This window comes from Triturus cristatus, chromosome 10, assembly GCF_964204655.1.
Source record: "Triturus cristatus chromosome 10, aTriCri1.1, whole genome shotgun sequence".
NCBI classification, from domain to species: domain Eukaryota; kingdom Metazoa; phylum Chordata; class Amphibia; order Caudata; family Salamandridae; genus Triturus; species Triturus cristatus.
Window position 1 is genome coordinate 846,732,314 of NC_140593.1, and position 14,380 is coordinate 846,746,693.

A 14,380-nucleotide genomic window follows, 5' to 3' on the forward strand; every position below is an offset into this window, starting at 1 on the left:
AGAGAGAATCCTTGAGAGGAACCTTGCTCTAACAGTTAAACACAGCAAGTTAGTTTCTGTAGTGTAGTGGTCATCACGTTCGCCTAACACGCGAAAGGTCCCCGGTTCGAGACTGGGCAGAAACACTGTGCATGAGCTGCTTTTATGTGCACCCTCTAAAACCTTATTATCTCAATGCAAGCTTAAGAAGAGGCGGTCCATGAACCCAGCGAGCTGTGGGAAACTTCCTTTACTTTTCCAAGACGAAACAAAGTAATCCGCATCCATCAGTGGTCGCTCTTGTGCCTAGCTTTTTTTTTTATCATGCCATGTTGTATTGTGGGGCCTTTACACCTGTGACATTGCTGCGAACGCTGTAAGTGCAAACATTGGCAAGTGCAGACAGAAGAGTCAGACCTGTACATAGCCAGGGCTGTCAGGATGGCCGAGTGGTCTAAGGCGCCAGACTCAAGAGAGCTTGATCTTCAGTGTAACTGAGACTTCTGGTCTCCTCATGGAGGCGTGGGTTAAAATCCCACTTCTGACAGGTCTCTTTTACACCCTTAAATCGTCCTGTTTTTTGCAGTGCATTCCCCACACACCACAATCTTTGCACGGACCTGTAACATATGACGAGAAATCCACCAACGATCAGGCTGGGCCCTCAATCACAATTCCATGTATTCCTGGAAGGGACACCTCAGGCACACCTTCCGTTAAATTTGCACTCCATCACACTAACTGCTGTGCTGGTTTCTCATTAAGCAGTTGATCCCATCTTTGTTGTGAGGCTCTCCTGCCACCTTTTGGGCGGAGAAGGCACTGTCCCTGCAACAACACAGGCAGACATGTTCAACAGGGCTTCCTGGTTATGTGGGAGGAGCAGATTGTCATTGGTCCCCCCTTGCGAATTTTAATTTACATAAGGAAGACAGAGAGGTAGCTGGGAGTAGGCAGTACACACGGACATTGAACTCTATCTTGTGATTTGCAGCCAATTCTAGATTGAGGCAGGAGGAAAGGAGGTGACTTGCCCAACAATGGCCATTCTGGGAATTCAGCCACCCTGGGTCTCCCAGGTGAGTGTTTCAGTCCTGCGAGCCACTCATATAAATCTCGCCTGATCGAGCCTGATCGAGCGCTGAGTGAGCGTGTTTGAATCCAAGAATCAAACGCCTCTTTCTTAGGAGCAAGAATTGGCAGGCCCTCCCTTGCTTCTGGGGTGGAAGTTTATGGGGCAAGGGTCCAGGACTTGCAGAGAAGTACAAGGGCCAGAAAGTGCCTGCAGTTCTCATCAGTGCCTCTTTTCTGCTCACTGGCAGCTAGGATATCAGCTGATCCCTTCCTTGCAAGAGTGAAAAAAACAACACCTTGAGAGAAAACATGACTTTGTGTGGCTCACATAGAGAGAGAGCAGCCAAATAGCACTGCTTTGTTTCTGAAAGACGCATCAGAAATTGTTCAAATTGCCGACAGGGGAATCAGGCTCGTTGGTCTAGGGGTATGATTCTCGATTCGGGTGCGAGAGGTCCCGGGTTCAAATCCCGCACGAGCCCATGCTGTGGAATTATTTTTAGGCTGCTTATTATATAGGACCATTTCTTCTTTTCAATGCTATAAGACGCCGTGTATGGTGAGAAAGTTCCTTTCCCTGCACGCTGTTTCCCACTTTTGGCTTATAGAATTTCAGTGCCGGACTTCTTTGCAACTGCTTTTCTGGGGTGGACCATCAGTGTAGGAACATTAAATTCAAAGTGTTTTTCTAGTGTGATTTCAGGTATGGTTTTAAAATCGCCTTTTGGAATAAAAGTGGTCCTCGTTCCTTTCTTCCAAGGAAAGAGATCGGGTAAGGAGGGTCCAACGTTGAGCTTCATGGACATTGGCCCTTGGTCTGTGCTTTCCAGCCCACTACATGCCAAGAAGATTGCTGCAAGACTATCTGTTTCTGTGGTGTAGTGGTTATCACGTTCGCTTTACACGCGAAAGGTCCCTGGTTCAAGACCGGGCAGAAACAGCAGCTTATTGTTTGCATTTACTCTCTCAACTTATAGGAAAGCTGAGATAATGGAAGCTGTCTATCCCTCACCAGCGTGACGTACTGTGCTCCAGGGGCATCAGTGACAGCTCAAAAAGAGAAGTGACGATAGTTTGCGCCATTCGTTTGCACGTCCTTTTGTACTGAAGGGTGGGCCTACTTGATGAAAGCAAGGCATGAGAGCAGAAATTGTTTTATTGTCCTCACCGAGAGCATACACCTAGAGCAAACAAAATGTCTGAAGGATGGAGGTATTTTCATTTCTTGTTCGATGACGGCCATGGAAAAGACAGCAACCATATTGCAGAAGAGAGCAGCATGTGCAGTTGCTTGCTTTGGGTGAATCATTCACCAACTCGCTGCCAATAACCCCCGGAGCCGGTGCAAAAGGTGACTCTTGTGTGCCTCGGCTCGTTGGTCTAGGGGTATGATTCTCGCTTAGGGTGCGAGAGGTCCCGGGTTCAAATCCCGGACGAGCCCTTTTTTAGAGGTAAACATACGAATCCTACTCAAAACTGACAATGCCTGACTATTTCTCATTACACTCGGCGCATTGTTGCACAAATTATTTTGAACCTCAGAAGAAAAACGGATATCCATGCTTTTTCTGCCTTCATGCTTAGTCTGTGTGTGTCCCAGGTGATGCTTTCCCAAGCTGTACTTGCTGGCATTTAGGCATCAGATATTTGTCTGTCGATGCCTGCATAAGTAAATTTTTAATACGTCTAATTGCAAGCATGTTGGCTGATATCTCTGCAGTTTTCACACTTGCTCCTCGCTTTCTGAGTGGCTGCTGATACAGCAGAATAGAAGTAGAGAGAATCCTTGAGAGGAACCTTGCTCTAACAGTTAAACACAGCAAGTTAGTTTCTGTAGTGTAGTGGTCATCACGTTCGCCTAACACGCGAAAGGTCCCCGGTTCGAGACTGGGCAGAAACACTGTGCATGAGCTGCTTTTATGTGCACCCTCTAAAACCTTATTATCTCAATGCAAGCTTAAGAAGAGGCGGTCCATGAACCCAGCGAGCTGTGGGAAACTTCCTTTACTTTTCCAAGACGAAACAAAGTAATCCGCATCCATCAGTGGTCGCTCTTGTGCCTAGCTTTTTTTTTTATCATGCCATGTTGTATTGTGGGGCCTTTACACCTGTGACATTGCTGCGAACGCTGTAAGTGCAAACATTGGCAAGTGCAGACAGAAGAGTCAGACCTGTACATAGCCAGGGCTGTCAGGATGGCCGAGTGGTCTAAGGCGCCAGACTCAAGAGAGCTTGATCTTCAGTGTAACTGAGACTTCTGGTCTCCTCATGGAGGCGTGGGTTAAAATCCCACTTCTGACAGGTCTCTTTTACACCCTTAAATCGTCCTGTTTTTTGCAGTGCATTCCCCACACACCACAATCTTTGCACGGACCTGTAACATATGACGAGAAATCCACCAACGATCAGGCTGGGCCCTCAATCACAATTCCATGTATTCCTGGAAGGGACACCTCAGGCACACCTTCCGTTAAATTTGCACTCCATCACACTAACTGCTGTGCTGGTTTCTCATTAAGCAGTTGATCCCATCTTTGTTGTGAGGCTCTCCTGCCACCTTTTGGGCGGAGAAGGCACTGTCCCTGCAACAACACAGGCAGACATGTTCAACAGGGCTTCCTGGTTATGTGGGAGGAGCAGATTGTCATTGGTCCCCCCTTGCGAATTTTAATTTACATAAGGAAGACAGAGAGGTAGCTGGGAGTAGGCAGTACACACGGACATTGAACTCTATCTTGTGATTTGCAGCCAATTCTAGATTGAGGCAGGAGGAAAGGAGGTGACTTGCCCAACAATGGCCATTCTGGGAATTCAGCCACCCTGGGTCTCCCAGGTGAGTGTTTCAGTCCTGCGAGCCACTCATATAAATCTCGCCTGATCGAGCCTGATCGAGCTCTGAGTGAGCGTGTTTGAATCCAAGAATCAAACACCTCTTTCTTAGGAGCAAGAATTGGCAGGCCCTCCCTTGCTTCTGGGGTGGAAGTTTTTGGGGCAAGGGTCCAGGACTTGCAGAGAAGTACAAGTGCCAGAAAGTGCCTGCAGTTCTCATCAGTGCCTTTTTTCTGCTCACTGGCAGCTAGGATATCGGCTGATCCCTTCCTTGCAAGAGTGAAAAAAACAACACCTTGAGAGAAAACATGACTTTGTGTGGCTCACATAGAGAGAGAGCAGCCAAATAGCACTGCTTTGTTTCTGAAAGACGCATCAGAAATTGTTCAAATTGCTGACAGGGGAATCAGGCTCGTTGGTCTAGGGGTATGATTCTCGCTTCGGGTGCGAGAGGTCCCGGGTTCAAATCCCGGACGAGCCCATGTTGTGGAATTATTTTTAGGCTGCTTATTATGTAGGACCATTTCTTCTTTTCAATGCTATAAGACGTCATGTATGGTGAAAAAGTTCCTTTCCCTGCACGCTGTTTCCCAGTTTTGGCGTATAGAATTTCAGTGCCGGACTTCTTTGCAACTGCTTTTCTGGGGTGGACCATCAGTGTAGGAACATTAAATTCAAAGTGTTTTTCTAGCGTGATTTCAGGTATGGTTTTAAAATCGCCTTTTGGAATAAAAGTGGTCCTCGTTCCTTTCTTCCAAAGAAAGAGATCGGGTAAGGAGGGTCCAACGTTGAGCTTCATGGACATTGGCCCTTGGTCTGTGCTTTCCAGCCCACTACATGCCAAGAAGATTGCTGCAAGAGTATCTGTTTCTGTGGTGTAGTGGTTATCACGTTCGCTTTACACGCGAAAGGTCCCTGGTTCGAGACCGGGCAGAAACAGCAGCTTATTGTTTGCATTTACTCTCTCAACTTATAGGAAAGCTGAGATAATGGAAGCTGTCTATCCCTCACCAGCGTGACGTACTGTGCTCCAGGGGCATCAGTGACAGCTCAAAAAGAGAAGTGACGATAGTTTGCGCCATTCGTTTGCACGTCCTTTTGTACTGAAGGGTGGGCCTACTTGATGAAAGCAAGGCATGAGAGCAGAAATTGTTTTATTGTCCTCACCGAGAGCATACACCTAGAGCAAACAAAATGTCTGAAGGATGGAGGTATTTTCATTTCTTGTTCGATGACGGCCATGGAAAAGACAGCAACCATATTGCAGAAGAGAGCAGCATGTGCAGTTGCTTGCTTTGGGTGAATCATTCACCAACTCGCTGCCAATAACTCCCGGAGCCGGTGCAAAAGGTGTCTCTTGTGTGCCTCGGCTCGTTGGTCTAGGGGTATGATTCTCGCTTAGGGTGCGAGAGGTCCCGGGTTCAAATCCCGGACGAGCCCTTTTTTAGAGGTAAACATACGAATCCTACTCAAAACTGACAATGCCTGACTATTTCTCATTACACTCGGCGCATTGTTGCACAAATTATTTTGAACCTCAGAAGAAAAACGGATATCCATGCTTTTTCTGCCTTCATGCTTAGTCTGTGTGTGTCCCAGGTGATGCTTTCCCAAGCTGTACTTGCTGGCATTTAGGCATCAGATATTTGTCTGTTGATGCCTGCATAAGTACATTTTTAATACGTCTAATTGCAAGCATGTTGGCTGATATCTCTGCAGTTTTCACACTTGCTCCTCGCTTTCTGAGTGGCTGCTGATACAGCAGAATAGAAGCAGAGAGAATCCTTGAGAGGAACCTTGCTCTAACCGTAAAACACAGCAAGTTAGTTTCTGTAGTGTAGTGGTCATCACGTTCGCCTAACACGCGAAAGGTCCCCTGTTCGAGACCGGGCAGAAACACTGTGCATGAGCTGCTTTTATGTGCACCCTCTAAAACCTTATTATCTCAATGCAAGCTTAAGAAGAGGCGGTCCATGAACCCAGCGAGCTGTGGGAAACTTCCTTTACTTTTCCAAGACGAAACAAAGTAATCCGCATCCATCAGTGGTCGCTCTTGTGCCTAGCTTTTTATTTTATCATGCCATCGTGTATTGTGGGGCCTTTACACCTGTGACATTGCTGCGAACGCTGTAAGTGCAAACATTGGCAAGTGCAGACAGAAGAGTCAGACCTGTACATAGCCAGGGCTGTCAGGATGGCCGAGTGGTCTAAGGCACCAGACTCAAGAGAGCTTGATCTTCAGTGCAACTGAGACTTCTGGTCTCCTCATGGAGGCGTGGGTTCAAATCCCACTTCTGACAGGTCTCTTTTACACCCTTAAATCGTCCTGTTTTTTGCAGTGCATTCCCCACACACCACAATCTTTGCACGGACCTGTAACATATGACGAGAAATCCACCAACGATCAGGCTGGGCCCTCAATCACAATTCCATGTATTCCTGGAAGGGACACCTCAGGCACACCTTCCGTTAAATTTGCACTCCATCACACTAACTGCTGTGCTGGTTTCTCATTAAGCAGTTGATCCCATCTTTGTTGTGAGGCTCTCCTGCCACCTTTTGGGCGGAGAAGGCACTGTCCCTGCAACAACACAGGCAGACATGTTCAACAGGGCTTCCTGGTTATGTGGTAGGAGCAGATTGTCATTGGTCCCCCCTTGCGAATTTTAATTTACATAAGGAAGACAGAGAGGTAGCTGGGAGTAGGCAGTACACACGGACATTGAACTCTATCTTGTGATTTGCAGCCAATTCTAGATTGAGGCAGGAGGAAAGGAGGTGACTTGCCCAACAATGGCCATTCTGGGAATTCAGCCACCCTGGGTCTCCCAGGTGAGTGTTTCAGTCCTGCGAGCCACTCATATAAATCTCGCCTGATCGAGCGTGTTTGAATCCAAGAATCAAACACCTCTTTCTTAGGAGCAAGAATTGGCAGGCCCTCCCTTGCTTCTGGGGTGGAAGTTAATGGGGCAAGGGTCCAGGACTTGCAGAGAAGTACAAGTGCCAGAAAGTGCCTGCAGTTCTCATCAGTGCCTTTTTTCTGCTCACTGGCAGCTAGGATATCGGCTGATCCCTTCCTTGCAAGAGTGAAAAAAACAACACCTTGAGAGAAAACATGACTTTGTGTGGCTCACATAGAGAGAGAGCAGCCAAATAGCACTGCTTTGTTTCTGAAAGACGCATCAGAAATTGTTCAAATTGCTGACAGGGGAATCAGGCTCGTTGGTCTAGGGGTATGATTCTCGCTTCGGGTGCGAGAGGTCCCGGGTTCAAATCCCGGACGAGCCCATGTTGTGGAATTATTTTTAGGCTGCTTATTATGTAGGACCATTTCTTCTTTTCAATGCTATGAGACGCCGTGTATGGTGAAAAAGTTCCTTTCCCTGCACGCTGTTTCCCAGTTTTGGCGTATAGAATTTCAGTGCCGGACTTCTTTGCAACTGCTTTTCTGGGGTGGACCATCAGTGTAGGAACATTAAATTCAAAGTGTTTTTCTAGCGTGATTTCAGGTATGGTTTTAAAATCGCCTTTTGGAATAAAAGTGGTCCTCGTTCCTTTCTTCCAAAGAAAGAGATCGGGTAAGAAGGGTCCAACGTTGAGCTTCATGGACATTGGCCCTTGGTCTGTGCTTTCCAGCCCACTACATGCCAAGAAGATTGCTGCAAGAGTATCTGTTTCTGTGGTGTAGTGGTTATCACGTTCGCTTTACACGCGAAAGGTCCCTGGTTCGAGACCGGGCAGAAACAGCAGCTTATTGTTTGCATTTACTCTCTCAACTTATAGGAAAGCTGAGATAATGGAAGCTGTCTATCCCTCACCAGCGTGACGTACTGTGCATCAGTGACAGCTCAAAAAGAGAAGTGACGATAGTTTGCGCCATTCGTTTGCACGTCCTTTTGTACTGAAGGGTGGGCCTACTTGATGAAAGCAAGGCATGAGAGCAGAAATTGTTTTATTGTCCTCACCGAGAGCATACACCTAGAGCAAACAAAATGTCTGAAGGATGGAGGTATTTTCATTTCTTGTTCGATGACGGCCATGGAAAAGACAGCAACCATATTGCAGAAGAGAGCAGCATGTGCAGTTGCTTGCTTTGGGTGAATCATTCACCAACTCGCTGCCAATAACCCCCGGAGCCGGTGCAAAAGGTGACTCTTGTGTGCCTCGGCTCGTTGGTCTAGGGGTATGATTCTCGCTTAGGGTGCGAGAGGTCCCGGGTTCAAATCCCGGACGAGCCCTTTTTTAGAGGTAAACATACGAATCCTACTCAAAACTGACAATGCCTGACTATTTCTCATTACACTCGGCGCATTGTTGCACAAATTATTTTGAACCTCAGAAGAAAAACGGATATCCATGCTTTTTCTGCCTTCATGCTTAGTCTGTGTGTGTCCCAGGTGATGCTTTCCCAAGCTGTACTTGCTGGCATTTAGGCATCAGATATTTGTCTGTCGATGCCTGCATAAGTAAATTTTTAATACGTCTAATTGCAAGCATGTTGGCTGATATCTCTGCAGTTTTCACACTTGCTCCTCGCTTTCTGAGTGGCTGCTGATACAGCAGAATAGAAGTAGAGAGAATCCTTGAGAGGAACCTTGCTCTAACAGTTAAACACAGCAAGTTAGTTTCTGTAGTGTAGTGGTCATCACGTTCGCCTAACACGCGAAAGGTCCCCGGTTCGAGACCGGGCAGAAACACTGTGCATGAGCTGCTTTTATGTGCACCCTCTAAAACCTTATTATCTCAATGCAAGCTTAAGAAGAGGCGGTCCATGAACCCAGCGAGCTGTGGGAAACTTCCTTTACTTTTCCAAGACGAAACAAAGTAATCCGCATCCATCAGTGGTCGCTCTTGTGCCTAGCTTTTTTTTTTATCATGCCATGTTGTATTGTGGGGCCTTTACACCTGTGACATTGCTGCGAACGCTGTAAGTGCAAACATTGGCAAGTGCAGACAGAAGAGTCAGACCTGTACATAGCCAGGGCTGTCAGGATGGCCGAGTGGTCTTAGGCGCCAGACTCAAGAGAGCTTGATCTTCAGTGCAACTGAGACTTCTGGTCTCCTCATGGAGGTGTGGGTTCAAATCCCACTTCTGACAGGTCTCTTTTACACCCTTAAATCGTCCTGTTTTTTGCAGTGCATTCCCCACACACCACAATCTTTGCACGGACCTGTAACATATGACGAGAAATCCACCAACGATCAGGCTGGGCCCTCAATCACAATTCCATGTATTCCTGGAAGGGACACCTCAGGCACACCTTCCGTTAAATTTGCACTCCATCACACTAACTGCTGTGCTGGTTTCTCATTAAGCAGTTGATCCCATCTTTGTTGTGAGGCTCTCCTGCCACCTTTTGGGCGGAGAAGGCACTGTCCCTGCAACAACACAGGCAGACATGTTCAACAGGGCTTCCTGGTTATGTGGGAGGAGCAGATTGTCATTGGTCCCCCCTTGCGAATTTTAATTTACATAAGGAAGACAGAGAGGTAGCTGGGAGTAGGCAGTACACACGGACATTGAACTCTATCTTGTGATTTGCAGCCAATTCTAGATTGAGGCAGGAGGAAAGGAGGTGACTTGCCCAACAATGGCCATTCTGGGAATTCAGCCACCCTGGGTCTCCCAGGTGAGTGTTTCAGTCCTGCGAGCCACTCATATAAATCTCGCCTGATCGAGCCTGATCGAGCGTGTTTGAATCCAAGAATCAAACACCTCTTTCTTAGGGGCAAGAATTGGCAGGCCCTCCCTTGCTTCTGGGGTGGAAGTTAATGGGGCAAGGGTCCAGGACTTGCAGAGAAGTACAAGTGCCAGAAAGTGCCTGCAGTTCTCATCAGTGCCTTTTTTCTGCTCACTGGCAGCTAGGATATCGGCTGATCCCTTCCTTGCAAGAGTGAAAAAAACAACACCTTGAGAGAAAACATGACTTTGTGTGGCTCACATAGAGAGAGAGCAGCCAAATAGCACTGCTTTGTTTCTGAAAGACGCATCAGAAATTGTTCAAATTGCTGACAGGGGAATCAGGCTCGTTGGTCTAGGGGTATGATTCTCGCTTCGGGTGCGAGAGGTCCCGGGTTCAAATCCCGGACGAGCCCATGTTGTGGAATTATTTTTAGGCTGCTTATTATATAGGACCATTTCTTCTTTTCAATGCTATAAGACGCCGTGTATGGTGAGAAAGTTCCTTTCCCTGCACGCTGTTTCCCACTTTTGGCGTATAGAATTTCAGTGCCGGACTTCTTTGCAACTGCTTTTCTGGGGTGGACCATCAGTGTAGGAACATTAAATTCAAAGTGTTTTTCTAGCGTGATTTCAGGTATGGTTTTAAAATCGCCTTTTGGAATAAAAGTGGTCCTCGTTCCTTTCTTCCAAAGAAAGAGATCGGGTAAGGAGGGTCCAACGTTGAGCTTCATGGACATTGGCCCTTGGTCTGTGCTTTCCAGCCCACTACATGCCAAGAAGATTCCTGCAAGAGTATCTGTTTCTGTAGTGTAGTGGTTATCACGTTCGCTTTATTCGCGAAAGGTCCCTGGTTTGAGACCGGGCAGAAACAGCAGCTTATTGCTTGCATTTACTCTCTCAACTTATAGGAAAGCTGAGATAATGGAAGCTGTCTATCCCTCACCAGCGTGACGTACTGTGCTCCAGGGGCTTCAGTGACAGCTCAAAAAGAGAAGTGACGATAGTTTGCGCCATTCGTTTGCACGTCCTTTTGTACTGAAGGGTGGGCCTACTTGATGAAAGCAAGGCATGAGAGCAGAAATTGTTTTATTGTCCTCACCGAGAGCATACACCTAGAGCAAACAAAATGTCTGAAGGATGGAGGTATTTTCATTTCTTGTTCGATGACGGCCATGGAAAAGACAGCAACCATATTGCAGAAGAGAGCAGCATGTGCAGTTGCTTGCTTTGGGTGAATCATTCACCAACTCGCTGCCAATAACCCCCGGAGCCGGTGCAAAAGATGACTCTTGTGTGCCTCGGCTCGTTGGTCTAGGGGTATGATTCTCGCTTAGGGTGCGAGAGGTCCTGGGTTCAAATCCCGGACGAGCCCTTTTTTAGAGGTAAACATACGAATCCTACTCAAAACTGACAATGCCTGACTATTTCTCATTACACTCGGCGCATTGTTGCACAAATTATTTTGAACCTCAGAAGAAAAACGGATATCCATGCTTTTTCTGCCTTCATGCTTAGTCTGTGTGTGTCCCAGGTGATGCTTTCCCAAGCTGTACTTGCTGGCATTTAGGCATCAGATATTTGTCTGTCGATGCCTGCATAAGTAAATTTTTAATACGTCTAATTGCAAGCATGTTGGCTGATATCTCTGCAGTTTTCACACTTGCTCCTCGCTTTCTGAGTGGCTGCTGATACAGCAGAATAGAACTAGAGAGAATCCTTGAGAGGAACCTTGCTCTAACAGTAAAACACAGCAAGTTAGTTTCTGTAGTGTAGTGGTCATCACGTTCGCCTAACACGCGAAAGGTCCCCTGTTCGAGACCGGGCAGAAACACTGTGCATGAGCTGCTTTTATGTGCACCCTCTAAAACCTTATTATCTCAATGCAAGCTTAAGAAGAGGCGGTCCATGAACCCAGCGAGCTGTGGGAAACTTCCTTTACTTTTCCAAGACGAAACAAAGTAATCCGCATCCATCAGTGGTCGCTCTTGTGCCTAGCTTTTTATTTTATCATGCCATCGTGTATTGTGGGGCCTTTACACCTGTGACATTGCTGCGAACGCTGTAAGTGCAAACATTGGCAAGTGCAGACAGAAGAGTCAGACCTGTACATAGCCAGGGCTGTCAGGATGGCCGAGTGGTCTAAGGCACCAGACTCAAGAGAGCTTGATCTTCAGTGCAACTGAGACTTCTGGTCTCCTCATGGAGGCGTGGTTTCAAATCCCACTTCTGACAGGTCTCTTTTACACCCTTAAATCGTCCTGTTTTTTGCAGTGCATTCCCCACACACCACAATCTTTGCACGGACCTGTAACATATGACGAGAAATCCACCAACGATCAGGCTGGGCCCTCAATCACAATTCCATGTATTCCTGGAAGGGACACCTCAGGCACACCTTCCGTTAAATTTGCACTCCATCACACTAACTGCTGTGCTGGTTTCTCATTAAGCAGTTGATCCCATCTTTGTTGTGAGGCTCTCCTGCCACCTTTTGGGCGGAGAAGGCACTGTCCCTGCAACAACACAGGCAGACATGTTCAACAGGGCTTCCTGGTTATGTGGGAGGAGCAGATTGTCATTGGTCCCCCCTTGCGAATTTTAATTTACATAAGGAAGACAGAGAGGTAGCTGGGAGTAGGCAGTACACACGGACATTGAACTCTATCTTGTGATTTGCAGCCAATTCTAGATTGAGGCAGGAGGAAAGGAGGTGACTTGCCCAACAATGGCCATTCTGGGAATTCAGCCACCCTGGGTCTCCCAGGTGAGTGTTTTAGTCCTGCGAGCCACTCATATAAATCTCGCCTGATCGAGCCTGATCGAGCGTGTTTGAATCCAAGAATCAAACACCTCTTTCTTAGGAGCAAGAATTGGCAGGCCCTCCCTTGCTTCTGGGGTGGAAGTTAATGGGGCAAGGGTCCAGGACTTGCAGAGAAGTACAAGTGCCAGAAAGTGCCTGCAGTTCTCATCAGTGCCTTTTTTCTGCTCACTGGCAGCTAGGATATCGGCTGATCCCTTCCTTGCAAGAGTGAAAAAAACAACACCTTGAGAGAAAACATGACTTTGTGTGGCTCACATAGAGAGAGAGCAGCCAAATAGCACTGCTTTGTTTCTGAAAGACGCATCAGAAATTGTTCAAATTGCTGACAGGGGAATCAGGCTCGTTGGTCTAGGGGTATGATTCTCGCTTCGGGTGCGAGAGGTCCCGGGTTCAAATCCCGGACGAGCCCATGTTGTGGAATTATTTTTAGGCTGCTTATTATGTAGGACCATTTCTTCTTTTCAATGCTATGAGACGCCGTGTATGGTGAAAAAGTTCCTTTCCCTGCACGCTGTTTCCCAGTTTTGGCGTATAGAATTTCAGTGCCGGACTTCTTTGCAACTGCTTTTCTGGGGTGGACCATCAGTGTAGGAACATTAAATTCAAAGGGTTTTTCTAGCGTGATTTCAGGTATGGTTTTAAAATCGCCTTTTGGAATAAAAGTGGTCCTCGTTCCTTTCTTCCAAAGAAAGAGATCGGGTAAGAAGGGTCCAACGTTGAGCTTCATGGACATTGGCCCTTGGTCTGTGCTTTCCAGCCCACTACATGCCAAGAAGATTGCTGCAAGAGTATCTGTTTCTGTGGTGTAGTGGTTATCACGTTCGCTTTACACGCGAAAGGTCCCTGGTTCGAGACCGGGCAGAAACAGCAGCTTATTGTTTGCATTTACTCTCTCAACTTATAGGAAAGCTGAGATAATGGAAGCTGTCTATCCCTCACCAGCGTGACGTACTGTGCTCCAGGGGCATCAGTGACAGCTCAAAAAGAGAAGTGACGATAGTTTGCGCCATTCGTTTGCACGTCCTTTTGTACTGAAGGGTGGGCCTACTTGATGAAAGCAAGGCATGAGAGCAGAAATTGTTTTATTGTCCTCACCGAGAGCATACACCTAGAGCAAACAAAATGTCTGAAGGATGGAGGTATTTTCATTTCTTGTTCGATGACGGCCATGGAAAAGACAGCAACCATATTGCAGAAGAGAGCAGCATGTGCAGTTGCTTGCTTTGGGTGAATCATTCACCAACTCGCTGCCAATAACTCCCGGAGCCGGTGCAAAAGGTGTCTCTTGTGTGCCTCGGCTCGTTGGTCTAGGGGTATGATTCTCGCTTAGGGTGCGAGAGGTCCCGGGTTCAAATCCCGGACGAGCCCTTTTTTAGAGGTAAACATACGAATCCTACTCAAAACTGACAATGCCTGACTATTTCTCATTACACTCGGCGCATTGTTGCACAAATTATTTTGAACCTCAGAAGAAAAACGGATATCCATGCTTTTTCTGCCTTCATGCTTAGTCTGTGTGTGTCCCAGGTGATGCTTTCCCAAGCTGTACTTGCTGGCATTTAGGCATCAGATATTTGTCTGTTGATGCCTGCATAAGTACATTTTTAATACGTCTAATTGCAAGCATGTTGGCTGATATCTCTGCAGTTTTCACACTTGCTCCTCGCTTTCTGAGTGGCTGCTGATACAGCAGAATAGAAGCAGAGAGAATCCTTGAGAGGAACCTTGCTCTAACCGTAAAACACAGCAAGTTAGTTTCTGTAGTGTAGTGGTCATCACGTTCGCCTAACACGCGAAAGGTCCCCTGTTCGAGACCGGGCAGAAACACTGTGCATGAGCTGCTTTTATGTGCACCCTCTAAAACCTTATTATCTCAATGCAAGCTTAAGAAGAGGCGGTCCATGAACCCAGCGAGCTGTGGGAAACTTCCTTTACTTTTCCAAGACGAAACAAAGTAATCCGCATCCATCAGTGGTCGCTCTTGTGCCTAGCTT

At 47.1% G+C, this 14,380-nt stretch overlaps 14 non-coding genes across 14 annotated transcripts; all 14 read left to right on the forward strand.

Annotated features, from left to right (window-relative positions):
• Positions 1-1,920: 1,920 nt before the first annotated feature.
• Positions 1,921-1,993, forward strand: TRNAV-UAC (transfer RNA valine (anticodon UAC)). The gene has a single exon. It is a non-coding gene; the product is annotated as a tRNA-Val (tRNA).
• A 429-nt stretch (positions 1,994-2,422) lies between these two features.
• Positions 2,423-2,494, forward strand: TRNAP-AGG (transfer RNA proline (anticodon AGG)). Its single transcript has one exon. It is a non-coding gene; the product is annotated as a tRNA-Pro (tRNA).
• Positions 2,495-4,291: 1,797 nt separating this feature from the next.
• Positions 4,292-4,363, forward strand: TRNAP-CGG (transfer RNA proline (anticodon CGG)). Its single transcript has one exon. It is a non-coding gene; the product is annotated as a tRNA-Pro (tRNA).
• Positions 4,364-4,748: 385 nt separating this feature from the next.
• On the forward strand, positions 4,749-4,821 carry TRNAV-UAC (transfer RNA valine (anticodon UAC)). Its single transcript has one exon. It is a non-coding gene; the product is annotated as a tRNA-Val (tRNA).
• Positions 4,822-5,250: 429 nt separating this feature from the next.
• Positions 5,251-5,322, forward strand: TRNAP-AGG (transfer RNA proline (anticodon AGG)). Its single transcript has one exon. It is a non-coding gene; the product is annotated as a tRNA-Pro (tRNA).
• A 1,776-nt stretch (positions 5,323-7,098) lies between these two features.
• TRNAP-CGG (transfer RNA proline (anticodon CGG)) lies at positions 7,099-7,170 on the forward strand. The gene has a single exon. It is a non-coding gene; the product is annotated as a tRNA-Pro (tRNA).
• Positions 7,171-7,555: 385 nt separating this feature from the next.
• Positions 7,556-7,628, forward strand: TRNAV-UAC (transfer RNA valine (anticodon UAC)). The gene has a single exon. It is a non-coding gene; the product is annotated as a tRNA-Val (tRNA).
• Positions 7,629-8,048: 420 nt separating this feature from the next.
• TRNAP-AGG (transfer RNA proline (anticodon AGG)) lies at positions 8,049-8,120 on the forward strand. Its single transcript has one exon. It is a non-coding gene; the product is annotated as a tRNA-Pro (tRNA).
• Positions 8,121-8,506: 386 nt separating this feature from the next.
• On the forward strand, positions 8,507-8,579 carry TRNAV-AAC (transfer RNA valine (anticodon AAC)). The gene has a single exon. It is a non-coding gene; the product is annotated as a tRNA-Val (tRNA).
• A 1,327-nt stretch (positions 8,580-9,906) lies between these two features.
• On the forward strand, positions 9,907-9,978 carry TRNAP-CGG (transfer RNA proline (anticodon CGG)). The gene has a single exon. It is a non-coding gene; the product is annotated as a tRNA-Pro (tRNA).
• An 887-nt stretch (positions 9,979-10,865) lies between these two features.
• On the forward strand, positions 10,866-10,937 carry TRNAP-AGG (transfer RNA proline (anticodon AGG)). Its single transcript has one exon. It is a non-coding gene; the product is annotated as a tRNA-Pro (tRNA).
• Positions 10,938-12,723: 1,786 nt separating this feature from the next.
• Positions 12,724-12,795, forward strand: TRNAP-CGG (transfer RNA proline (anticodon CGG)). Its single transcript has one exon. It is a non-coding gene; the product is annotated as a tRNA-Pro (tRNA).
• Positions 12,796-13,180: 385 nt separating this feature from the next.
• TRNAV-UAC (transfer RNA valine (anticodon UAC)) lies at positions 13,181-13,253 on the forward strand. The gene has a single exon. It is a non-coding gene; the product is annotated as a tRNA-Val (tRNA).
• A 429-nt stretch (positions 13,254-13,682) lies between these two features.
• Positions 13,683-13,754, forward strand: TRNAP-AGG (transfer RNA proline (anticodon AGG)). Its single transcript has one exon. It is a non-coding gene; the product is annotated as a tRNA-Pro (tRNA).
• Positions 13,755-14,380: the final 626 nt, after the last annotated feature.